The sequence below is a fragment of the Oryx dammah genome, unplaced genomic scaffold, assembly GCF_014754425.2.
Source record: "Oryx dammah isolate SB20612 unplaced genomic scaffold, SCBI_Odam_1.1 HiC_scaffold_2, whole genome shotgun sequence".
Classification (NCBI taxonomy): Eukaryota; Metazoa; Chordata; class Mammalia; order Artiodactyla; family Bovidae; genus Oryx; species Oryx dammah.
Genome location: NW_024070186.1, coordinates 167,374,971 through 167,399,657, shown reverse-complemented (window position 1 = coordinate 167,399,657; position 24,687 = coordinate 167,374,971). Strand labels below are relative to the sequence as shown.

The 24,687-nt window shown below is 48.9% G+C and overlaps 1 protein-coding gene across 3 annotated transcripts in view; it reads left to right on the top strand.

Moving 5' to 3' along the window:
* Positions 1 to 2,053: 2,053 nt before the first annotated feature.
* Positions 2,054 to 24,687, top strand: part of LITAF (lipopolysaccharide induced TNF factor) — a 37,271-nt gene continuing 14,637 nt past the window's right edge. The window contains exon 1 of one of the 3 annotated variants that reach the window (XM_040230541.1): positions 2,054 to 2,145. The gene's annotated coding sequence lies outside the window, so the exon portion shown is untranslated. Of the gene's footprint in view, positions 2,146 to 9,598; positions 10,219 to 14,804; positions 15,131 to 24,687 lie in introns of those variants that run through there. The other 2 variants (XM_040230549.1, XM_040230559.1) reach the window with 2 other exon arrangements.

Genomic DNA, 24,687 nt, shown 5'->3' with positions numbered 1-24,687 from the left:
CCTCTAGAGTTTTAAAACAAGAAAAGATTGGCATCACTAATAACGTCTATCTGGCAATTTCCCATGCTGGGAAGGATTGAATTACCCTCCTTTAACTGAGTAATATGTCCATGGCTGCTAGTATTTGGGTCCACTTGGTGAAAGGTGATGAGACCTTTGGGCAGGGAAGAAGGGGGACAGTTTGCTGTAAGACCTTGGACAAGTCACTCTCTGCCTGGGTCTCAGCGTGAAGTTGGGGGGTGGTGAGAGGTTCCACCTCCAGAAGAGTTCTGGAATCCAAGTCTATGAATCCACAGGGGGCTCTTAGGCTCTCTGCCCGGGTAGCATTTCTCTAGGTAGCCACAATAGGGTTCCACCCATTCTCCAGGACTCTGTATTTGGGGCTTCCCTGGTGCTCAAATGGTAAAGAATCTGCCTGCAACATGGGAGACCTGGGTTCAATCCCTGGGTCAGGAAGATCTCCTGGAGAAGGGAATGGCAACCCATTCCAGTATTTTTGCTTAGAGAATTCCATGGACAGAAGATTCTCACCTCAAAGCCACACCATCATCAATGCCCTGTAATGACTTTCCAGGGGGCCTTGCTAGCAGGATCAGGGCTGCTGTTATTACTGTAGCAGGATAATAGAGGCTCTTATCAGAGATGCAGCATCTATTGAGGGGCAGTGAGTTGATGGATGTTGAAATAGTCGGGGCAGGAGGAGAAGGGGACGACAGAGGATGAGATGGCTGGATGGCATCACCGACTCGATGGACATGAGTTTGAGTGAACTCCGGGAGTTGGTGATGGACAGGGAAGCCTGGCCTGCTGCGATTCATGGGGTCGCAAAAAGTCGGACACGACTGAGCGACTGAACTGAACTGAACTGAACTGAAATAGTAGTTACTCATTTCCAGAGCTTTCAGTGATTGAGTGAGAAAGTAGCAGGGGCCACAGGACACCCTGGGGGCATGCAAACTATTGGGTTGGCCAAAAAATTCATTTGGGTTTTTCTGTTTCATCTTAGGGAAAACCTGAATGAACTTTTTGACCAGTCCAATAGTTAGCAGCTGCTGCTGCTGCTAAGTCGCTTCAGTTGTGTCCGACTCTGTGAGACCCCAGAGACGGCAGCCCACCAGGCTCCCCCGTCCCTGGGATTCTCCAGGCAAGAACACTGGAGCAGGTTGCCATTTCCTTCTCCAGTGCATGAAAGTGAAAAGTGAAAGTGAAGTCGCTCAGTCCTGTCCGACTCTTAGCAACCCCATGGACTGCAGCCTACCAGGCTCCTCCGACCATGGGATTTTCCAGGCAAGAGTACCGGAGTGGGGTGCCATTGCCTTCTGAGAGTTAGCAGTTAGGACAGGTTTAATTTAGCACAATCTGTGCTGAACGCTTTGCTTGCATTTTTCAGCTAAATCTCTGTAGATCTTATGAGACAGGTACTGTTATGCCCATGTTACAGACAGGAGACTGAGGCCAGAGAAAGTGGGCACATGGCCAAAGGCACATGGGTTTTCTTGGGTTGCCTGGATGCATCTGAATGCACAGAATTGAGGTATGGGGAGAAAAGGGCCGACTTCCGGAGGGCAGGGAGCGCTGGATGCCTTGGCAAGGGATCTGGAGGTGATCAGCATTGTCTGAGAACCGGGAAGGAGAACAAATGCCGAAGATGGGGACCCAGGGGCGCAGGGGAGAGCAGAGAGGGAATGGAAATCAGGAGGGGAGTTCAAGGTTGTGCGGGCACGTGGCGCGGATCCACGAGCAGGAGCAGAACCCGAAAGGGGAGACACTCTCCATGGGGAGAGTGGGGTCTGGGCTGAAACTAGGGGGTTCCAGGGAGTGACCGGGGTCTGGGGGTGTCAAGGGGGTGTTCCGAGGGTAGCGGGAGATCGGAGCGGTGGAGGGGAAGGGGAGAAGCCAGAGGGTCGCAGGTCCCTGGTGGGGTTTCTAGCTTGGGGGAGGCGGCCCCCCGCGAGTGGGAAGGATCGGGTCCAGGCGGCGCATAGAGGCGGGGACAAGCCGGAAGCGGGAGCCGGAGCGCCCCGCCCCGGCCGGTCCAGCCCCCGCCCCCCGCCTTCAGGCGCTCCTCCCCGCAGTCTTCCAGCCAGTCCGCCCCCCAGCTCCATCTGCTCAGACCTCACGGCTCGACTGGCGGCGCGCGCGGCGGTGAGTGAGGAGCGCGTTGGCTGGCGGCTGGGGCGCGGGCTGGGGTCGCCGACGGGAGGAGGCAGCGACCGGGGTGCTGATCCGCGGAACTTCGAGCTGGTGGTGGGTGGAGAGCGGGGTCGGTGCGGCGCCAGCACCCGCTCCGGACTCCGCGGGAGTGGTGGCGGTGTCCCGGAACCCTGGCGGGTCCCTGGGGTTCGAGGTGGTTGGAGGGCGTCGGAGTCCCGCCGCGATCTTCCACGCGGGGCCGGCGGGGCCGGCGGGGCCGGGCTTCCCGTCACTTGGCGCTTGTTCCCGCCGCAGTCCAGGCTGGGTCCCGTTCCTGCTCCCCGAAGCGAGCCGATCGCCCGCGGATCGCGCGCGGTGGGGTCATCCCGCCCTCACCTGAAAGCGCGCCCCGGGTTGGTCGCGGGGGCTCCTCCCCGGGAGAGGACACCCCAAAGCTTTTCAAGAAAGTTTCGTCTTGCTTGGTGGCTGCTCTCTCAAAGTTGAGTTTCCAGACTCATTATCGCCCGGCGATTCAGAAACAAAACCAACCAACCAAACAATAAAAGCCCAACAGATTTCCGACGCCGGTCCCAGAAATTCGACTTCTGGGGTCCACGATATCTGCTTTTCCCCGCCATCCCCCGCTCCAGGGGGTTCCCCATAGTATTCAGGACCGCTCTCAGCGGACACCGGCGGGCCTAGGGAGCCCACGAGAGATGAAAATTCCGGACACAGAACAAACGGAGCCGGGGCCCTGGCTAGACCCCTCGCGGGGAGGGGGGTGGGGGGGCAGGTAAGGTAGGCACCCTGTGAGCGCAGGGGTGGGCCGGGACCCGTCCACTGCCGCTGCCAGATACATGCCAGTGGCACAGGCCGTCGAGGTGGACATTGGCCCTCCACGCCCAGCTAGGTAGGTGGCCTCCTTCTCTTTGGTTTCCAGGTCACTGTGATCTGGGCGGTGGAGTCATTGTGCCAGAAACCCTTCATCAAGGTCAGGACAGGAGGTGATGGGGAAATGGGGTATTCTGGACCGGCTGTGCATTCCAGGGATCAGGCCAGCTGGGCTTTGATTCGTTTTCTGGTGGCTTTTGTGCTTCCGATAAGTGGGGCTGATGTCATTGCATGTCGGACTGAGCTTTGGTGGCTGGGAAATCCAGTTTCTGGAAGGCACAGGGCCTTCCCATCTTAGTGCATCAGGTAAGACTCGCCCACCCATCTTCCCAAGGGAAATAAACCCTTGCCTGGGTGAGCTGGTGCTGGTTCAAGGGCTGTCTGGAACGCAGGTTGGCCCTGCAGTTCCCCTGGGGCCCTTTTAAGGAAAGCTGTGGTTTGCATTAGTGTGTGCTTGACTGCCTCCCTTATCTTCTTACCCCCCACCCCACCCCCTGGCCCGGCCCAAGCTATCTCTGATTGACTCTCACAATGAAACTCACCTGGATGCGGTGTCCAGCATGAGCTGGTATCTGGGACTCCACCAGCGTGTTTGGTTTTATCGAAGTTGACTTGGAGGCCTGCAAGCAGGACTGGCTCTACCTGGCGTAGAATCATACCCATGCTGCTCCTGGCTTACCTCAACCAATCCTTGCACTGGGTTTTAAAGGTGCCCCAGACTCTCTAAGAAACATCTATTGTAGATCTACGATGGGAGGGGCCCATCTTCCCCCTTTCCTGTTACTTGAAGGCATGAATAATAGATGCTTTTATTCACATTTGTGAAAGTATCCTCATTGTAATGTTTTTGTGGATTAAGTGACTCACTGATTGATCTGAGATGGAGGATCAATTTCTTAAGTCTCTAAATACTAGATTGAAGTCATTTCACTGTCTCTGGTGAGTAAACTTTCCTTTGTTCCTTTAGTCGCTTTTACTGGATGGTTGTGGGGAAATAAAATGCTACTCTAGCCTTGTAAAGGACACAGAAGAAATGTCTCTAGGTTCTGAGGGGTTTATGCTGCAGGTGGAAAGTGGAAAAAAACACAGGTGGATAGTCAGTGCTCAGCAATGCCCTAGACTCTGGAAGGATTGAAAGAAATGGAAAGGAGTGAGCTATGAGTCAGGGAAAATTTCATAGGAAAGCAGAGACCTGAGAATACATGTCATAGAAGGTACATGTATTCCAAATGAGCAGAAGAGGCTCAGCAAAGCTTTGGAGGAAGTGCAGGCTAGCCCATAGTTGAGGACCGTAAAAGAGAAGCCACTGAGAGCAAAGGAACTGGAAGGCATTTCCAGCCCAAGTTCATTTTTAAGGAGATAAACAGGGCATGCTTCCTTGCTTTTACCCACGACTAGCAGTGCTATGGTGCCACTCTGAGAATGGGAGTATGCCCATCAAGGACTTAAAATTCTCCCGCTGAAAATGAATCAACCCCAGCTACAGTGATGGTGGAAAAAAATGAGTTCCATGACTCGAAGTCTTAGAGTTTTGACACTGTGACCTGTCTTCTCTTTGTGCTTTTACTGCAATGAAAATAGCTCTGGGCAATGTGGTCCGTCTCACCAAGCAAATAGCCTTCCTTAACTCATCGGGCTTATTTGAGCTCTAAGTGGTACTTTCCTGGGTCCTCACAACTTCATCTTATTGTTTGCACCTGCACTGGAGCTCAGGGCAGTCGGGATAACACTTTTGTAGCCAATGAAGTTGTCTTTTGACTGCAGATTATTTCTGTAGAAAAACTGTGTATACTTTCATAAGACTTAGGGCCTGGACAGAAGAAAGTAAATATCACGGGTGTCTCAGTGGTAATTCCCTGTTTACCTAGTAGGTAGGAAGTTAATTCACCGAGATCCGAAAAGTCAGAGGCACTTTCTTCTTCGTGGGTGTTAACATCAGGGAAAATAATGGTGAAGAATTTAAGCTATTTAGCTCATGGGGGTTTCTTCTTCTTTTCTTTTAAAAAAAAATTTATTTATTTTGGGAGATCTAATCCATGCCCCCTGCAGTGAAAGCAAGGAGGAAATCCTGACCACTGGACTGCCAGGGAATTTCCTCTCATGGAGTTTTAGAATTGACAATGTTCCTGAGGTAAATGTAAGAGCTTAGCATTGACTTACCCTATTCTTGAGTCCAGGGAGATTATTCATAAAGGCTGCATTGGTCTTTTTTAAAGTTATGTAAAAAATAACAATATTACAGAAAGCGTGAAAGATAACGAAGCGTATCCGGTATAATCTCAGCCTGTGAATGAAACAGCTCGCATCAGTTTTCCTTATTTGGTGGCTTCTTGTCATGGTGCCTGCTTTTTTATGAAGTTGTAATCAGGGTACGTATAATTTTGTCTCCTGATGCAGTCCTGTTAATGTTCTCATTGTGCTGTTTCATCAAAAACCGTCATTCATGTGGAAACTGGGGATGTGGTTTCACCAGGAATCCAGGGGGGGAGTTGTTTCCCTTTGATTCTGGGGGCGCAGCCCAGCTCCCCAGTGGAAGCATTTTCCATTCCACAAATCACTGTAATTTGTACTTAAGCCATATTTGAACCTGACTCTCAGATTGTGGTCACTTTATCTCTGCTTGGCGAAAGAAACTGAATTCGGAAGATGGAATGTGAAAACATGTCTCTGAAATCTTTCCCTGTGAGCTTCTGTATTTTTAACGGAGGTAGACTGAATTTATCTGGGGTTCATTGGCCTAAGAACCTTAGTGTAATTTCTCACTTCCTCTCCCGAAGAGAGTTGGAGATCCCAATTTCCCTTTTTGTCTAAATTCGTCCTCCTAATAGATTGTAAAGAATGGTTTTCTCCGGAGACCGTGAAAGACCAGCTCTCTTTGACCTCCTCAGCTGGTTCTCTACCTTGTGTACAAACTAGGCTATTTTCTTAGGAGGCCCGACAATTTGCATGTGTGTGTGTCCTCCTTTTTTGCACAGGAATGTCTTTTTCCCTGGGGTCATTTCTCTAATGCCTTGTATTCTTTTCTGGGGCCTGGACTGTGGGGGCAGGGAATGGAACTGAATAATCTTCCTCTTTCTCTTCCTGAAAGAACTGATTTTAGAGGATTAAGTGGGTGGTGAAAAAGCTGCCTTATCTTCTCTCTGAAGGCCTTGCCCTTTTGTGTGTTGATCTAATACCTAAATCCAGAAAACTGTTCTATACACATCAGGAGGATGTATTTTTAGAGGTTTATCACCTACCTGTGGCCACCTAACCTATTTGTGGTGAGATATATAAAAAGGAAATGGCAACCCACTCCAGTATTCTTGCCTGGAAAATCCCATGGACAGAGGAGCCTGGTAGGCTACAGTCCATGGGGCCGCAAAGAGTCGGACACGACTGAGTGACTTCAATCAATCAATCAATCAATCAATATATATATATATAATATATAGTTTATCACCTATTTGTGGCCAGGCATCAGTGTGCAAATGCTTGGAGGAGATTCATTAAACTTTCAGGTTTATTCACTTAAAATGGGGGTATCTGTGTATCTGTCTGTCTGCCTATCTACCTGTGTATCTATCCGATAATTGGTAATCATCTATCTATCTACCTGTGTACCTATCTAGTAATGGGTCAGAGAGAAATACTAGAAATCCTGATCATCACCCTGGCCTCCACTTAATCCTTCCCATTTAACCAAAATACCTGAGGGGAAATAAAACTTTCTTTAAAAAAAAAAAAGTAAATTAAACCTTAAACTTCTTTTTAATGGCAGCTTGATTTTTTTTTAATTAAAAAAAAGACTTATTTATTTGTTTTTGGCTGCTCTGGGTCTTTGTTGCTGGGCAGACTTTTCTCTAGTTGCAGCGAGCAGGAGCTACTCTTGAGTTGCGTACATGGGCTTCTCATTGCGGTGGCTTTTCTTGCTGTGGAGCGTGGGCTCTAGGCAAGCGTGCAGGTTTCTGGTGCAAGAACTTAGTTGTCCTGAGGAACATGGGATCTACCCGGACCAGGTATTGAACCTGTGTCCCTTGCATCGGCATTCAGATTCTTAACCACTGGATTACCACGGAAGCCCTGTTTTGTCTTTAAAAACTGAACTTGTATGCTTTTGGGTAAGGCCTGCCCTGCTTCAGTTCATCTTAAAGTTTTTTTTTTAAAATATTTATTTATTTGGCTGTGTGGGATCTTAGTTATCGCATGCGGGATCTAGTTCCCTGACCTTGGGCCCTCTGCTTCGGGAGTCTCGGCCAGTGAACCGCCCGGGAAACCTCCATCTGATAGTTTAATTTTAGATTTGCCAGAAAGTAGAATCCCAGGGACAGGGGAGCCTGGTGGGCTGCGGTCTTTGGGGTCACACAGAGCCGGACACGACTGAAGCGACTTAGCAGCAGCAGCAGCAGCAGTTAGTGCAAGGAGTGTTCCATCCACCTCTCCCCTAGTTTCCCTGCTGTGAACATCTTCCCTTATCTGTGAACATCTTACATCATCACTGCAGAACTTGTGTGAAACTAGGAAATGAACTCTGGCACCTCACTGTCGCTCACCCTCCAGACATTGTTTGACGTTTCTGCTAAAGTCTCTTTTTCTGTTCTCAGACCCCATCCAGGGTACCACACTGCATTTAATCACACCATCACCAACTCTCCTCCTGTCTCCTCAATCTTTCCTTGTTTTTCATGGCTGTTTCTAAGCAGTAATGGGCAAAGATTTCGTAGAATTTCCCTCACATTGGGTTGGTCTGATGTTTGTCTTGTGATTCTACTGGGGTTACCGGTTTTGCGGAAGAAGGCCACAGAGATGAAGGGCTCTTCACTTCACAAGGGTGTACAACATGATACCCAGAAGACGTCGCTGTTGCCAGCTTTCCCCGTAGCAGAGTTCCTCTTTTTCCTCTTTTCATAGACCATTAGCCTTTCCTTCCTCCAGGGGATCTTCCCAACCCAGGGGTCAAAACCAGGCCTCCCGCATTGCAGGCAGATTCTTTACCAGCTGAGCCACCAGGGAAGCCCAAGAATACTGGAGTGGGTAGCCTATCCCTTCTCCAGTGGATCTTCCAGACCCAGGAATCGAACCGAGGTCCCCTGCATTGCAGGGAGATTCTTTACCAACTGAGCTATCAGAGAAGGCCTCACCCAGGAGAGGAAGGGTCAAGATTAAGCTCTACTTAGAGGGAAAAGAAACTTCCCTGTAGCTCAAACGGTAAAGAATCTGCCTGCAATGCAGGAGACCAGGATTCGATCCCTGGGTTGAGAAGATCCTCTGGAGAAGGGAATGGCAATCCACTCCAGTATTCTTGCCTGGAAAACTCCATAGACAGAGGAGCCTGGTGGGCTGCAGTCTGTGGGGAGCTAAGATCCAACATGCCTTGTGGAGCATATTAAAAAGCAGAGACATTACTTTGCTGACAAAGTAGATGGACAAATGTCCATCTAGTCAAACCTATGGTTTTGGGTTTCCCTGGTGGCTCAGATGGTAAAGCATCTATCTACAATTCGGGAGACCTGGATTTGATCCCTGAGTCAGGAAGATCCCCTGGAGAAGGAAATGGCAACCCACTCCAGTACTCTTGCCTGGAAAATCCCATGGACAGAGGAGCCTGGTAAGCTACAGCTCAAGGGGTCACAAAGAGTTGGACACAACAGAAGAGACTTCACTTTCACTTTCACTTAGAGGGAGGGTGCTTCTACACGTCATTTGGAATTCTTTAAGGAAATTTGTCTTTTCTTCTGTATTTAAAAAATACATATTCCTCTGCTCAATGTTTTGTGACAGCCTGGATAGCAGAGGAGTTTGGGGAAGAATGGATACATGCATCTGTATGGCTGAATTCCTTTGCCGTCCACCTGAAACTATCACAATATTGTTAATCAGCTATACTCCAATATAAAATAATAAGTTTAAAAAAGTAAAAAACATAAAAAATACATACTTCTCTAGTTCTCTACTTCTAAGTAAGTAATCAGAATATAAATTCATAATAAAGATAATGAACATACTATACTTTATTCATGAAACTTATTAAGAGAGTAAATCAGAGTTCTCATGCAAATAATTTTTTTCTATTTCTTTGGGTTGAGACTACGAGAGGATGGCTGTTCACTAAACTACTTGTAATCATTTCATGATGTGTAAGGGAAATCATTATGTTGTACACCTAAAACTTACACAGTTGTTGTTGTTCAGTTGCTAAGTTGGTGTCCGACTCTTTGTGACCCCGGGGACTATAGCCTGCCAGGCTCCTCTGTCTATGGGATTTCCCAGGCAAGAGTACTAGGGTGGGTGGCCATTTCCTTCTCCAGAGATCTTCCCAACTCTGGGATTGAACCCACGTCTCCTGTGTTGGCAGGTGGATTCTTTACCACTTTAGTCACCCGGGAAGCCCCCCAAACTTATACAGTGCTATATGTCAAACTGGAAAAACTATGCCCTGCCAATACACTCTTCAAGCTTACGCCATAGATTGCCCTATCATATATGGGCTATGTATGCAACCCACTCCAGTGTTCTTGCCTTGAGAAACCCAGGGACAGGGGAGCCTGGTGGGCTGCCGTCTATGGGGTAGCACAGAGTCGGACACAACTGAAGCGACTTAGCAGCAGCAGCAGCAGCGTGCCATCTATGTGCGTGAAATCTCTGGCTAGGAGGTAGTCTGTGCGTTGCTTTCCCCAAAGCTCCGTGGAGGGAGAATCCAGAGAAACAAGGATCCCAGCCCTTCCCCAGAGGGGTGTGATGTGGGCCAGTTAGGGAAACAGAATCTAATTTGCAGACAGGAAGCAATTAGGAGCAATGAGGAAGGCGTGCATCATCCAGGGCTGGGGTTGTTACGGATAGGCCAGGGGCGGGCTGAAAAGGCTGCAGGAGGTTAATGCTTACCACCCTGTCCTTACCTGAAGTCTCGCTGAAGGAAACACTGTTTTATAATTCTCAAAGACATGACAGTTATAAAACCCACAGTCATCTGGAATATGGCCAGAATTGAGGAAATAAGCAAATAGGAGCCTCCCAAGTAACGCAGATAGTTATCGTCAAGACAAATGCTCAGCTTGTTGACTTTCCTGAAGGGAGGCTTCCAGGGATGCTAGTAGCTCTTACTTTACACCGAGTTCTTACCCACGGGGAGCCTTCAGAAGTCTTGAAACAGCAAAGGAGGGGACGGGACGGGGGCTGTGCGCAGCCTGGGGTGTCACAGAACCACAAAACTCCGAGGTGAGCGTTTTCTTATCTTTTTTTTTTTTTTTGCAGACTCTTAAGGAGGCAGAGAGAAATAGGGGATCATTTTAGAAAATGATTAAGAGACTTTCGGGGGAGGGATATTGAAAAAGGGCCTCAGTCAGATGATAGCAACACCAGGAGTTACGAGCCTGGAGTTTTTGTCTTGTTGATTGTGTGATCTGGGGAGAGAAGCCCTTGGCGATGGGCTGTTGGGCCTTTGATGTGTGTTTATACTGACTGGGACTTCTTGGGTGGCTTTTGCTGTGGCTGCTTTCCCCTGATATTCTAGGTTTTGAGGCTTATTTTTAGAATCTGAATTATCCTTGGCAGGAGTTGCAAACTTGGAGGGGGTTTTTCAAGTCGCTTTTGGGTTTCTGGTTAATGAAACAGAACCTGCTTGAGGGGCGGGGTCCCTCCCTGAAAGATCTGGTCCCGTCCCCACCTCGCGCGGACCAGGCTTATTTTTTGTTTGTTTTATTTTGGTTGTGGAACATGTGGAGATCTTAGTTCCCTGACCACGGATTGAACCCGCATCCCCTGCAGTGAAATTGTGGTCTTAACCATTGGACTGCCAGGAAGTCTCAGGGCCGGACTCTTGATGGTGCAAAGGCTCCTGTAACCTGGCCCCACCCTCCTGGCCAACCTCTGTCACTTCCCCATGGAACACAGGTGTGCCTGCCTCTGCATCCCCCTCCTATTTCCCTTGCCTGCATCCTTTTCTTGTCTCAGACCTTCCGCTTGCCTTAGAATCTGGGCTCAGTTTCCCCTTTGTGTTTGCTCCCATGTTTTCCCAGGCTGGTTCACTTTCCCTCCTCAAATGGGTTCCTTAAGGCCAGTGAGGGAGGGCCCATGCCACCCGGCCCACAATCCCACATCCATCCTCAGCTTTTAGAACTTCCCATGTGAAAAGAGAAGAGTTTTACTGTGGCCGATAGGATGTTATTAGTACAGATTTGGGACTGAGATAGAGGAAGCGGTGGTGTGCATGTCTTCTCACCAAAGAGAAGTAATCAGTAACTTGAAAATCTGTCTGCAAGCCCTTAGGGAGGGGCCAAAGGCCAGCTGAGGGGCATGAAACACCAGTCATGGGACCAAGGACTGATGATGTCATTTTGCCCAGAAGTGGGAGGATGTGAGAAACCAACCTGGGAAGTGCAGATATGGGGTTTGTAGAAGAGGCTCTTTGTCCCTATTTTAAAAAAAAGTTTATTATATTTTAAATTTAATTTAATTTTAAAGCATTTAATTAGAAGTATGTTATAATTAATACAAATTATAAAGAATAGATCACAGAACTACAAATTTATTATAATTATATTTAACTTAAATAATTTCTTAATTTTTTGACTATATTATGGCTATGGCTCGTATACAAAAGACCAAGTCTAAGAGTGAAAAGCATTCATCCAGCTTCATTCCCCAGGGTACCTCCCTCCTCCTTTTACAGGCAGCCACTGTTATCTGTTTCTTCTCCCCCGCACCACCCCGCCTTTAGGTTGGGTGGTTCGGTGAAAGCCCTGAGTCCTAACCTCTACACTGCCAGAGAATTTCCGGTTGCTGTATCACTTCCTTGTGTATCCATTTGGAGACATTTCATGCATAAGGAAATGTGTATCCTTCTTCCTTGTACACCAGTGGTGGTCTGAGATGAGAGACACCATTTGGGCTTTTTTCATGCAGTGATCTGTTAATATTGCAGGGATATCTGTGTTTCCACACATGAAGTTCCTCGTTCAGTCTTGATGGTCGCACGCCATTCCCCACTGTGGGTGGAGCCTAACTGGTCTACCCAGTTCTCTGCTGACGGACAGTTAGGTGGTTTCTAGCAACAAGGCAGTGGGTACCCCTGTGTGCTCAGTATTTGTCACTGCCTCAAGGCATGGCCTCAGCTCCGATGCACACACCTAGAGGAGGAATCTCTGGGTTAAAGGACTCCTGTGTATTAAATTTTGGTAGGTGCTTCCATGGTGTGAGACTCAGTTTACCTTCCCACCAGGCCTGGGGGAGAGGCCAGCTCTGTGTTCAAACAGTTTGCTCTTTGCTCAAGGTGAAGATGGCAGGCGTGGGGTTGAGGAGTTGAGGGGACTCTCAGGGTTATGTGCAGACCCCCAAGTCCCTGGGGTCCTTCCATGGAAGGGCTGACCCGGAAGAAGATGGAGGTGCAAGGCCAGGCTAGTGAGGAAGTCCTTCCAGAGAAGGTGCCAGCAGCCTTGGGAGAGGAGGAGAGGAAATGGGAAGTGGGCTTGGAGGGGTCATGGCCGAGGGAAGAAGGAGATTGGTGGCCCTGGGTGAATCCGAGGACGTGGAAGAGAAGCTCGCAGGCAGAGGGGCTGAGGATGCAGGCTGGGGTAGCGGGGGCTTTTATTTTTACCTTTCTTATTTAAAATATTTATTTATTTATGGCTGTGCTGGGTCTTTGTTGCTGCTCGGGCTTTGTCTAGTTTCGGAGAGCGGGGGCTCCTCTCTAGCTGTGGTGCGCGGGCTTCTCATTGCAGTGGCTTCTCTTGTTGAGGAGCCCGGGCTCTCTAGGGTGCACGGGCTTCATCAGCTGTGGCTCCCCGGCTCTAGAGCACAGGATCAGTAGTTGCGTCGCACGGGCTTATTTGCTCCATGGCATGTGGGATCTCCCTGGTTCAGGGATCTAACCTGTGTCTCCTGCATTGGCAGGTGGATTCTTTACCACCGAGCCGCCAGGGAAGCCCTGTTTTTACCTTTTAATGAGGAACAATTTGAACAAGCTTAGAGATTGGGAGGGGCTTCCCAGGTGGTACTTGTGTTAAAGAACCTGCCTGCCAGTGCAGGAGATGCCGGAGACACGGGTTCGATCCCTGGGTCAGGAAGATCCCCTGGAGGAGGGCATGGCAACCCACTCCAATATTCTTGCCTGGAGAATCTCATGGACAGAGGAGCCTGGAGGACTGCAGTCCATGGGGTCGCAAAAAAATCAGACACGACTGACTAAGCAGGAGTTCAGGAGAGGAGCCAGCTAAGAGGGCAGGGCTGTCAGAAGGGGTCATTGCTGGAACAGCGTCCCTGGGATGTGGCAGGGTGTGGTGGGGTGGCCACTCTCGGGGCTTTAAGTAGAGGTTGAGCCTGAAGAAGGGTTCCTGCTGAGCTGAGGGTGGGCGGACAGATGCCTGGGAGCTAGGGTGGGAGGTTGAGGGGCTCAGGTCTCTGGTCGGGGGCACTGCTGTGGGAGTGGGAGAGACCCCTTGGGAGTCCACAGGGCTGGTGGGAATTGGGCAGCCCAGCTAGGAGTGGGCAGGTTTGTTTGCTCTGCCTACTGTAAGAGATTACAAGCCTAGTAGCTGAAACAACACGTTTATTATCATACAGTCTGGAGGTCAGGAGTCCACAATGGGTGTCACTGGGTGAAACTCCGGGCGCTGCTCTCCTGGAGGCTCTCGGCAAAAGAGAATCCATAGAGAAACCATCTCCTGGCCCTTTCTAGCTTCTTTGTTTTGTTGCCATTCGCTCAGTCGTGTCTGACTCTTTGGGACCCCATGGACTACAGCACACTTGTCCTTCCCTATCACCCGGAATTTTCTCAAATTCATGTCCATTGAGTCGGTGATGCCATCCAACCATCTCATCCTCTGTCATCCCCTTCTCCTCCTGCCCTCAATCTTTGCCAGCATCAGGGTCTTTTCCAGTGAGTCAGTTCTTCACATCAGGTGACCAAAGTATTGGAGCTTCAGCTTCAGCATCAGTCCTTCCAATGAATATTCAGGACGGATTTCCTTTAGGATGGACTGGTTTGATCTTCTGTCCAAGGGACTCTCAAGAGTCTCCTCCAGCACCAACATTCAAAAGCATCAATTCTTCTGTTCTCAGCCTTCTTTATGGTCCAACTCTCACATCCGTACGTGACTACTGGAAAAAACCAACTAGCAATCACCTATGTATCTTGGTCCATGGCTCCCTGAGCCTATTTCAAAGCCAACAGGGCCTGTTCTGTCTTTGAGGCCCTCCTGCCTCTGTCTTCTAAGGACCATTGTGGTTGTCTTGGGGCCACTTGAATCATCTCCTCCTCTCAAGGGCCTTAACCTCATCACAGCTGCACAGTCCCTTTTGCCATTTAAGGCAACATATTCTGGAACTTCCCTGACAGTCCTGTGGTTAAGACTTCGTCTTTCGATTCAGGAGGTGCAGGTTTGATCCCTGGATGGGGAGCTAAGATCCCACGTGCCTCCAGGCCAAAACCCCAAACATAAAACAGAAACTATATTGGATGGCATCCCCGACTCAATGGACGTGAGTTTGAGCAAGCTCTGGGAGATGGTGAAGGTCAGGGAAGCCTGGCATGCTGCAGTCCATGGGGTTGCAAAGAGTGGGACATGACTTACGTGACTGAACAACATATTGTATCAAAGTAAATAAAAACTTAAAAAAAAAGTCCACATTAAAAAAAAATCTTTAAAAGATAAAATAAGTATTAAAAAAAAAGAACCACATGTTCTGGGAAGTGAAAGTGAAAGTGTGAGTTGCTCAGTTGTGTCCAGCTCTGGACCCCTATGACTGTAGCCCGCCAGGCTTCTCTGCCCATGGAATTTTCCAGGCAAGAATACTTGAGTGGGTTGCCATTCCCTTCTCCAGGAGATCCTCCCGACCCAGGGACTGAACCCAGGTCTTCTGCATTGCAGGCGGATTCTTTGTCGTCTGAGCTGCCAGGAATGAGCCTTCTGTGATGAGGATGTGGACAACTTTAGAGGGTGTTACCCTCTCCAATGCGGGTGAGGGTGGGAGGATCAAACTGTAGGCGGTTTGGACAAACAAGTAAAGGCGTGAAAGCAGTGGCCTGAGAAGGGGCGAGTGTGGTGTAAAGGGACCTGCGTTCTGCCTTCTGCCCGTCTGTGTCACTGCGAGCAAGCGACCTCCCCCTCCCTGGACTTGATTCCGCCTCCCTGTAAGTAGTTAAATCTAATGCTTTTGTAATGACTCAAGTGCCCAGTGTTGTGAGCACATGCAACCCTGTGAAGGTGGGGGTCCGCTTATAATTCCATCTTCCTGATGAAGAGACCGAGGCATGGAGAAATGAAACACAGTCACACAGCCTAGAAGTGACAAGAGCTGGATTTTGAACTGAGGTTGTGCGCTTCTTTCTTTCTTTCTTTTTGGCTGTGCTGGGTCTTCGTTTGCTCCTCGGGCTTTTCTCAAGTTGTGGGGAGCCGGGGCTACTCCCGTTGCGATGTGCAAGCTTCTCACTGCGGTGGCCTCTCCTGTTGCAGAGCGCGGGCATGTGGGCTCTGTAGTTGTGGCTCCCGGGGTGTAGACGCAGGCTAAGAAGTTGCGGCACACGGGTTTAGTTGTTCCACACGAGGGATCTTCCCGGACCAGGGATCAAACCCATGTCTCCTGCATTTGGTAGGTGAATTCTTTACCACCGAGCCACCAGAGAAGCCCTCCAGGTTTTTGCTCTTAAATATTCGATTTGTCTTAAAAATCCTATCATAAAAAAAAAAATCCTACGGTCTTAACTTTCTTTGGGCCCTTTGTGTTCCCCTCTATGTGCCGCACTTGCTCACATTCTTCCGTGTCTTCTCTTTTCCCCAGATCATGGTGGGTATGCAGGTTGTGGTCCACGTCATTCCCTCTGACCTCTTAGAGATGGGTGGTACCCAGCCATGCTTATAAATAACAGGACCCACGCTGGTGTTTCTGAAAATTCCACACATAGCGGTATCAGGTACCAGGCACACACATCCCACCTGTAACATCTCTGAGCTCAGTGGCCACGCTTCTCCACCAGGTCAGTTCCTGATCGGAGTTGGCGGTCAAGCCCGCGTGTCTTCTGCAGTTCCCCAGGGAGAATTTACTCAGCATCAGGAGTCACCTCTCTGTCCTTCGTTTTTGGACCCTGCTTGCCTGTCGGTCATTTCACCAGAAAGGATTGGTGTTGGGAAGGAAGAAAATCACCCAAGGCTCCTTAAAGCCCCTAGTTTCTGCCAAGCTCCCCCCTCCCATCCTTGCTGGTTATAAAGCACTGAGGGTGGAGGTGCCTGCGGCAGTGTGAGCTCTGTCCCTCTTCTTCCTGTCCACGACTGTCAGCAGCAGTTGCTGACATTCATGGTGTCTCAGGGTAGAAGGCTGTTAGAGTCTCTGAATTTTCTTGACACCCGTGATAAAAGACTGTCATTTCTGGAGAATGCATGACGCACCATCTGGGTCAGATGAAGTGGCTTTGGAGCCACACCAAGGACCAGGTGATGGAGTGTGGAGTGACAGGTATTACTGAGTCTGGGCTGGTGGCAGCGAGGCGCCTGCTCGGAGCCCAGATCTTGGGTGCATGGTGGAGCCGAGGGAAGCACCCCCTCCTCACTCTCTTCTGAAATCCCAACCAGAACTGGTAGTGGTTGTTGGCAGAATCCATGTGCACCCCTTCACCAGAGCCCCAAGATGAAACTTACATTGGAGAGAAAAAAATCAACTAATCTTGAAGTTTGGAGGGTGTGGCTTTTTTTTTCTTTCTGTTTTTATCTTGTTGATGTTTGCGTCCCTTTTCAAGTTCTTTGTGCCTACATCTTGATCTTGCACCTTGACGTCCCTGTTGAGAAGAAGTTATCACTCTCTCCAAAGAACTCTGGAGGAAACAAAGGATTCCAGACCAATTAAGTGATTCCAGTTCTGGAGCATATTTGCTGACGCTTCTGTCAGATCCTCACGCTACCTTGAACTGTGAGGACCATCTATTACTGAGGTCTGTTGTTAGTAACATCTTCCTCTCTGTTGCTGTTCAGTCGCTAAGTCCTGTCCGACTCTTTGCAACACCATGGACTGCAGCCTGCCAGGCTCCCCTGTCCTTCACTAGCTCTCGAAGTTTGTGCAAATGCATGTCCGTTGAGTCACTGATGCTATCTAAACATCTCATTCTTTGCCGCCCCCTTCTTTTGGCTTCACTTTCTCCCAGCATCAGAATCTTTTAACATCTTTCTATTTAAAAAGCTTTATTTTGATTAGATTCTAAGTTGAAGCTCTTAAGGTTAAGTTCCTTCCATTTATGTTTACTTCCAAATCTGGATGCCATCCATGATGGGTTTTGGTGTCCTTCTTATGCATAGGTATCATCTCCAAATATATGTGGGAATATCGGGGTGACCAAATTGTTCTGGTTTGCCTGGGACTTTCCCAGTTTAAGTACCAAAATTCCTGTATCCGGGGAAACTGCTCCATCCTGGGTGAACTGGAACAGTGAGTCACCCTGCAAAGCACCCATCATGTTTTGAGCTTAGTTCTGAGCGCTGGGGGTGCAGATGTTAATAAATTTCAATCCCTGTGACAAGTAGAACAGAGAAATATGTGTAATGACAGCTAGCACTTGCTAAGGGCATGCATGTCTCTCATTGCCCTGGGTCCTTGTCACAAGTGGATTCATTTAATTCTCCTAAGAGCCTCGTGAGGAAGAAACTGCGAGTGTGCCCATTTCACAGATGAGAAAACAGAGGCACCAAAGTTGTGCTCCGGGGAACTCAAAGGCGACCGACCACAGGCCATCTGGCTTCAGACCATGCACCACTGATTTCTGCACCATGTAGAGAGGTTTGGGAGGAATTCGTTCTTCCCTGGGAAGCCAGAGATCGCCTCTTGGAGGACAGGCGAGCAAGGATATGATGGGTGAGAGGAATTAGCAGACCTGTGGGGAAGGAAGGAAACCGGCAGGGGGGTGAGAAGGGGCAAAGAGGAAAGAGCATGTTCTGGGCTCGTTTGGGGCCATCCAAGCAAGGCTACAGACATGTCAAAGATTTGCATCCGTGGTGGGAGGTGAAGTGAGAGGGGCAGGGTGCGGAGTAGCGGTGCAGCGTGTCCTGAGAACCTCTGGGCGACCCAGGACCTTTGATCACCTTAACTGGGAGGCACATTGGCAGCTATCTGAAAGACCCCAGTGGTTTCTTTTAAGTAAACGAGCCACTGGATGGCTGAACTAAGGCCAGTGCATTCGAGCTTAAATTACAGGCTTTGGCTTGTAATATGGAGACTGTAGAGATTTCTGGCACTGCCTTTTTTCTTTCTTTTTATTTTTTTTTTTTAGTTTTTGCTTCATGGCTTGTGGGATCTTAGTTCTCTGATCAGGGATGGAACCCATGCTCCCTGCATTGGAAGCACCACATTCTAACCAGTGGGCCACCAGGAAATTCTGCTGGCACTGCCTTTTCTTCTTCTTTTTTTTTTTTTTTAACATTGTTGTTGTTGTTCCTCAAGTTCACCAAACATTAAAATTCACCATCTGAAAGCGTACAGTTCAGCGGCATGCAGTCCATTCACAGCGTTGTGCAACCATCGCAGTTCCAGAACATTTTTATCACCCTCGAAAGAAACCCCGTCCTGGTTCCCTCCCAGCACCCTCACCCTGCTCCCCCAACCCCTGCACCCCTAGTTGGTTTTCTGTCTGGATTTACCTACCCTGGACATTTTGTATAAATGGATGGAATCATACAATGATTTTGAGTCTGACTTCTCTCGAAGTCATGTTTTTGAGCTTCATCCCAGCGATGTTTTGGAGCTGCCATATCAGTGACCAAGCTGGTCACTCTAGACCATCTCTAGGCTTCCTGGAAGTCCAGCCCCTGCTTCTGAGTTTAGGATTCCAGGCAAACACTGCCAGGCTGGGCCCCCATGCCCTTCACTGAGCACTTGTACAGTCACAGAGTAAGTTGACTCCCAGAGCTTGAGTGAGCTCCACTGGGGTGTTTCGGGGAATTCTAAGACTGTTTAGGCCAAGTATTTTTAGGAAAAAATCTGGTGCTGAAAGTGACTTGGAGTTTTTCCTTGTGTCTTGAGGTTTCAGGATCAATTCATTAATCGCAGCTCAAGGAGAGAAGATGGCTGTGCCCGTCGGCATGGCTTCTCTCCAGGATTTTGAGGGCTTTTTCCTCCTGTCTTTCAACAGAGGGGATATTAAAAAGCCCAATCTGAGACTCAGATGGCGTGGCGTTTGCTTTCTCTTCCCTGAGAGCTGCAGCAGGTGGTAGAGGTATCTCAGCTCCAGATGGTTTTTTAAACAGACGTGGAATTTCACAGGACTTCCCAGGTTGCCCAGTGGTTAAGACTCCGTGCCCTCACTGCAGGTGGTGTGGGTTCAATCCCTGGCCGGGGAGCTAAGATCCCACATGCTGCATGGCACGGCCGAAAAATAAAAATTAAACAGATGTGTCATCTCAGAATTCTGAGATCACCTCTTCATTGCTGCTGCTCTAAGTCTCTTCAGTCACGTCCGACTCTTTGCGACCCTATGGGTCATAGCCCGCCAGGCTTCTCTGTTCATGGGATTCTCCAGGCAAAAATAGCAGAGTGGGTTTCCATTCTCTCCTCCACAGGATATTCCTGACCTAGGGATCGAACCTGCGTCTCCTGCATTGCAGGCAGATTCTTAAGTGCTGAGCCACCAGGGAAGCCTGAAAGTGAAAGTGAAAATCGCTGAGTCATGTCTGACTGTTTGCTACTCCACTGGAGTGGGTAGCCGTTCCCTTCTCCAGGGATCTTCCCAACCCAGGGATTGAACCCAGGTCTCCTGCATTGCAGGCGGATTCTTTACCAGCTGAGCTACCAGGGAATCCCCATTGCTTGCCTCCTCCAAAAAGAGCAGGAATTGCTCTGTGGATATCTACCGTAGGTTGGTCAGTAACTCCTGGACCCCTGATCATCATTAAAGAAGCAGATTGTTTTGAGTTGAAAGTCCTCAGTGACGAAATTAGTTGGGAGTCCTTAATTTGTTGTTGCTGTTGTTCAGTCACTTAAGTCATGTCTGACTCTTTGCGACATTATGGACTATAGGCCGCCAGGCTCCTCTGTCCAGGGGCTTTTCCAGGCAAGAATACTGGAGTGGGTTGCCATTTCCTCCTCCAGGAGATCTTCCCCACTCAGAAATCAAACCCATGTCTCCAGCGTCTCCTGCATTGACGGTGGATTCTTTACCAGCTGCGCCACCTGGGAAGCCCCGGAGTCCATAAATGGGCAGGTGTTTTTTAGAATCTTGTCTTGGGTATGTGGTGTGAAAGTCTGGAAATTAATCTTCAGAAGTGTGAGGGAGGTAGAGAAAAAGAGGTGACTTGTCACCTCGGGTTCAATTGATTTTCCTTTCACATTTCTTTGAGGGGTAAATTGTGTGAAATGAGTTGCTGATTGTGTCTGGATCTCCCAGCCTGGGAGGTATTTTCGTGAGTTCTAAAGAGCTCCAGAGTCCGAGGGGCATGGGTTCTAACCTCAACCCTGCCCATTTCATCTGTGTGACTTTGGACAAGATGCTCAACCTCTCTGGGTGCCCAGTTTTTTCATTTGTTTTGAAGTCTATTTTGTCTGATAATGAATATTGCTAGTCCAACTTTCTTTTGATTTCCATTTGCATGGAATACCTTCTCCCATCCTCTTACTTTTCATTTCTTAAGTGTCCCTGGGTCTGCGGTGGGTCTCTTTTAGACAGCATATATATGGGTCTTGTTTTTGTATCCATCCCACCAGTCTCTTTTGGTTGGTGCATTTAATCCATTTACATTTAAGGTGATGATCGACATGTATGATCCTATTACCATTTTCTTAAGTGTTTTGGGTTTACTTTTTGTAGGTTTTTTCCTTCTCTTGTGTTGCTTGCCTAGAGAACTTCCTTTAGTATTTGTTGTAAAGCTGGTTTTTTGCTGCTAAACTCTCTTAACTTTTGCTTGTTTGTAAAGCTTTTGATTTCTCCATCAACTCTCAACGAGAGTTGCTGAGTAGAGTGTTCTTGGTTGTAATTTATTTTCTTTCATCACTTTAAATATTTCATGCCATTCGCTTCTGGTTTGTAGAGTTTCCATTGAGAAGGCAGTTGATAACTTTATGGGAGTTTAGTTTTTTCATTTGTAAAACAGGTTGATGGTATTGTAATTTTTCGTTCCTGACTCAGTGTTGTGGGGATGGGATGATGGCAGGTAAGGATGTGAATTACAGGGCCCCTTGCAGTAAAGTAAGAGCCCGTTATGGTTCATCTTAATGCAGTTGTGAATCTGCGGTGGTTGGGGTATGAGTAGTAGATACTGCTCAGCCAAGTAGGACCTCTGTATTCAAAGATGTGAAAATAAGCCTGCTTATCTGCAACCCCTGAGCACCCTTTACCTTCTTCCTGGGGTGAGGACCCAGCAAATTCAAGACCCAGAGGAGTGGCCAGTGTAGGAGGAAGCAGACGCCAGTGAGCCCAGCCCTGCTTGGCCCCCGTACAGCAGAAGGGAGTGTCCCCCCAGCTGATCCCCGCTCACTCCATCTATCTCCCTTTCTCATGGCTCATGAGACTGAAGTTGCAAGAGGGCTGGGCCTGCCTGGAAAAGAACACGCAGATGTCAAGGACCCTAGGATTGGTCGGTAAAAGGAATGAGTTTAGACAATTGCATTTATGACACCAAGAAAAGAGGGGTCACATATCAGAAGGACTCAATGAATAAATGTGGGTGACTGGGGATACTCAAATATTAATACTTCTTTCCAAATAGTGGGTTCTCAGTGAGGACCTATGAGGAAAAATCAGTTCTTAGGGGAGGAGAGAGGGGGCAAAAAAAAATCTTAGATATCACAGTGATGTGTGGCCCTCCAAAACTCAACCCTGCCCAACCAAGTCTTATTTCTTTGTATTTAATTTCTCTTGTTAGGTGGAAATTAAATTATATTCAAATTCATCAATTGAATTTGAATATAATTTTTTTTTTTTTCCTTGAGGACGGGGGAGAGGAAAAGAGGGGAGGCAGCTGTTATGAAAGCAAGATTGGGAAGTCCTGCTCTGAACTGGGTTCAGTGAATGAGCTACTCCCAGACTCACTTCTGTAGGCCCAGGAATAAATAGCGGTATAACCCTCCCTGACCATTTAAGAGAGTAACTTTCACCCACCCAGCAAATCACTGAGACTTGGAACAATGGATGTTTTCAGTTAGGGACCCCAGACTTCCAATAGGCATATTTGTGGATGAGAAAATGGGGGCCAGGTGGGTGCAGCTGGTCACGGGCCAATTTCCAAGGTCAAGCCTGGTTCTTCTTGCTCCAGGAATGCATCTCTTCGTGCCACAGAAATGCCTCCTTTTTATAACTAGTGGTCGCATTCAGCTACATAACATTCGGCCCCAGTGCAGCGTGGAAAGGCAGGGCCCCTGGTTCAAGAAGTATTTGGAATTTCAGGATGGCGGCCGCATTCAGCTGAGCTTGGCAGGCCCCTGTGCCCATAGGGTCCCGTGGGACTACATGGGTCGTGTGCCCGGGAGGCCAGCCCCAGTCACATTTTCCATGTTTAAAAAATGAGTTTGAAATGCCTCTCTCTGGATTTGGAAGGAGCTAAATAAAAGAGTCATTCTGAGATGGTGCGAAGAGAAATCTCCAGCCCTTAACATGTCCCTGATTCCTGTGGGGGCAGGTGGAAGGTGGGTGGAGAGTCCCCTTCAATGTGTCCTTTTAAATGGACAGTCGAGAAAAGCCACTCTCGGGGGCTTAATAACAAAGTTAAACAACTGGGGAGGGAGGAGGGAAACCCCCTTGTTTGTTCCTTTATTCCCCCCACAAAGCTCCCCGTAACTATGGCAACCTGAGTTCTGCAGAGGCCTGTACCCAAGCCCCCCGGGGGGGCAACCAAAGGATTCTCAAGGCTGTGCTTTTTTCATGGCAGAACTGTGGCTTTGCTGTTTTGTTAAACTCAGAGTTGCTTTCCTGTGGTTTCCAGTTTGTCCCACATGTCTTCCATGGAGTTGTGCTCTGGAGCGATAAAGTGTTTTCTGGTGGCAGTGGAGGGTGTCTGCATGTGTCCCCATGTGTCTGTCTGTGTCTGTATGTCCGTCTGCCCTTAAGCGTTTCACATTGTGGGGGAGAGGAGGAGCCAGTTGAACGACCACCCATCCTGGAAGGGTGGTTAAGTGGGTGGCTCGGTGGGCCTCCTGATCTTTGGGGAAATCAAATAAGAAATGGGGGATGGTTGGGGGTGGGGGCCAAGAAAAAAATGGAGACTCACTGAAGTGGCATTTCCTGGCCTGGGGCCTTAGGGAAGAAAGCAGGCTGTGGAATTTATTTAGAAAGCTTTTGAAGCAGCTGGTTATGTTTTTTTCTTTAAAAAAAAAAAAAAAAACACACACACACACACAACCCATTCTAGGCTGTTGGCTCTCGTTCTTTGCAGAATTATGAGCGTGTTTATGTGGCTGTTTGATCCAAAAGCCATGTTCCCGAGAGACAGTGTCCTAAAGTTCCAGAAAATAGGACGTGACTACAAGGAAGCTGATGACGCCTAATAAAAGGGGGCAAGGGTGGGTGGGTGTTCATTTCCAGAACAGCAACCCAGGGCCTTCCTTCCTTGAGATGTCTTGGAAAGAACCCCGCCTCCCCCGACCTTTCTCCCTCCTGCATGTTCTCCCTCAACAGCACAGTTCACAATTCCCGGCCGAGTTTCTTCCCTTTTGGAGGAGAGAGGCAATCGCTCAGTTATGTCCGACTCGTTGCTACCCCATAGACTGTAACCCACCGGGCTTCGCTGTCCATGGAATTTTCCAGGCAAGAATACTGGAGTGGGTTGCCATTTCCTTCTCCAGGGGACCTTCCTGACCCAGGGACTGAACCCAGGTCTCCTGCATCGCAGGCAGAGTCTTTATCGTTTGAGCCATCAGGGAAGCCCTTTCCCCTCGCAAAGCACTCTGCTTGCAACCATGGCCGAGTGTGCTGTTTTAGACTTTCTGGACCCCCCACCCCCACCCCCGAGATGTTTTCTGCCCTTGTGGTGTTTTAAATATGACTCATTTTTCATAATAAGTGGTGCAGGCAGCTCCGGGGGCTGCCTTTCCTGAGACAGGAAGGGACAGTGAGTCCTTGATGGTCAGTACGGATGTAAATTACCTGGAAGCCCCAGGCAACTGTGTTCTCCCAGCTGGGTTTCCTCCAGCCTAGTCCACAGATAGGGGCTGGGGGCTGCGGCTGGTGGGGGACAGCCTGGAGGGGACAGCAGCCGACTTCAGAGGTGAGCCTGGTAGAGACCTGGCCTGGGGCTGAGGTCTGTGGCCAGCTTCCCCGCGCACTTATTCTATTTCTGGGTAGCAGAGGAAATTGACACAGTTATGAACTTTAACTGCTTTTCACAGTCTGTCTCAGTTTTAAACCCTAAACCTGTTTTTGCAGAGATGTCCTGTGGTCCTTCTGGTTAACTCCTCCTTTACTGTAGACCCCCCAGCCCCACCCACACACAGGGGCCTTCGGAACTGTGTTTCTCGTTTCCCTTATAGACCTTCTGCTTCCTCTGCCCTGTGTAGGGTGAACCTTTCTTCTAGAACCTTCCGTGGCTTCCATCGCTGTCCCATAGGACCAGAAAGAGAGCCACGTAGGCAATTCAGAATTGTTTAGTAGTCACATTTAAGAATCCACCTGCAGTGTGGGAGATCTGGGTTCAGCCCCTGGGTTGGGAAGGTCCCCTGGAGGAGGAAATGGCAATTCACTCCAGTATTCTTGCCTGGAGAATTCCATGGACAGAGGAGCCTGGT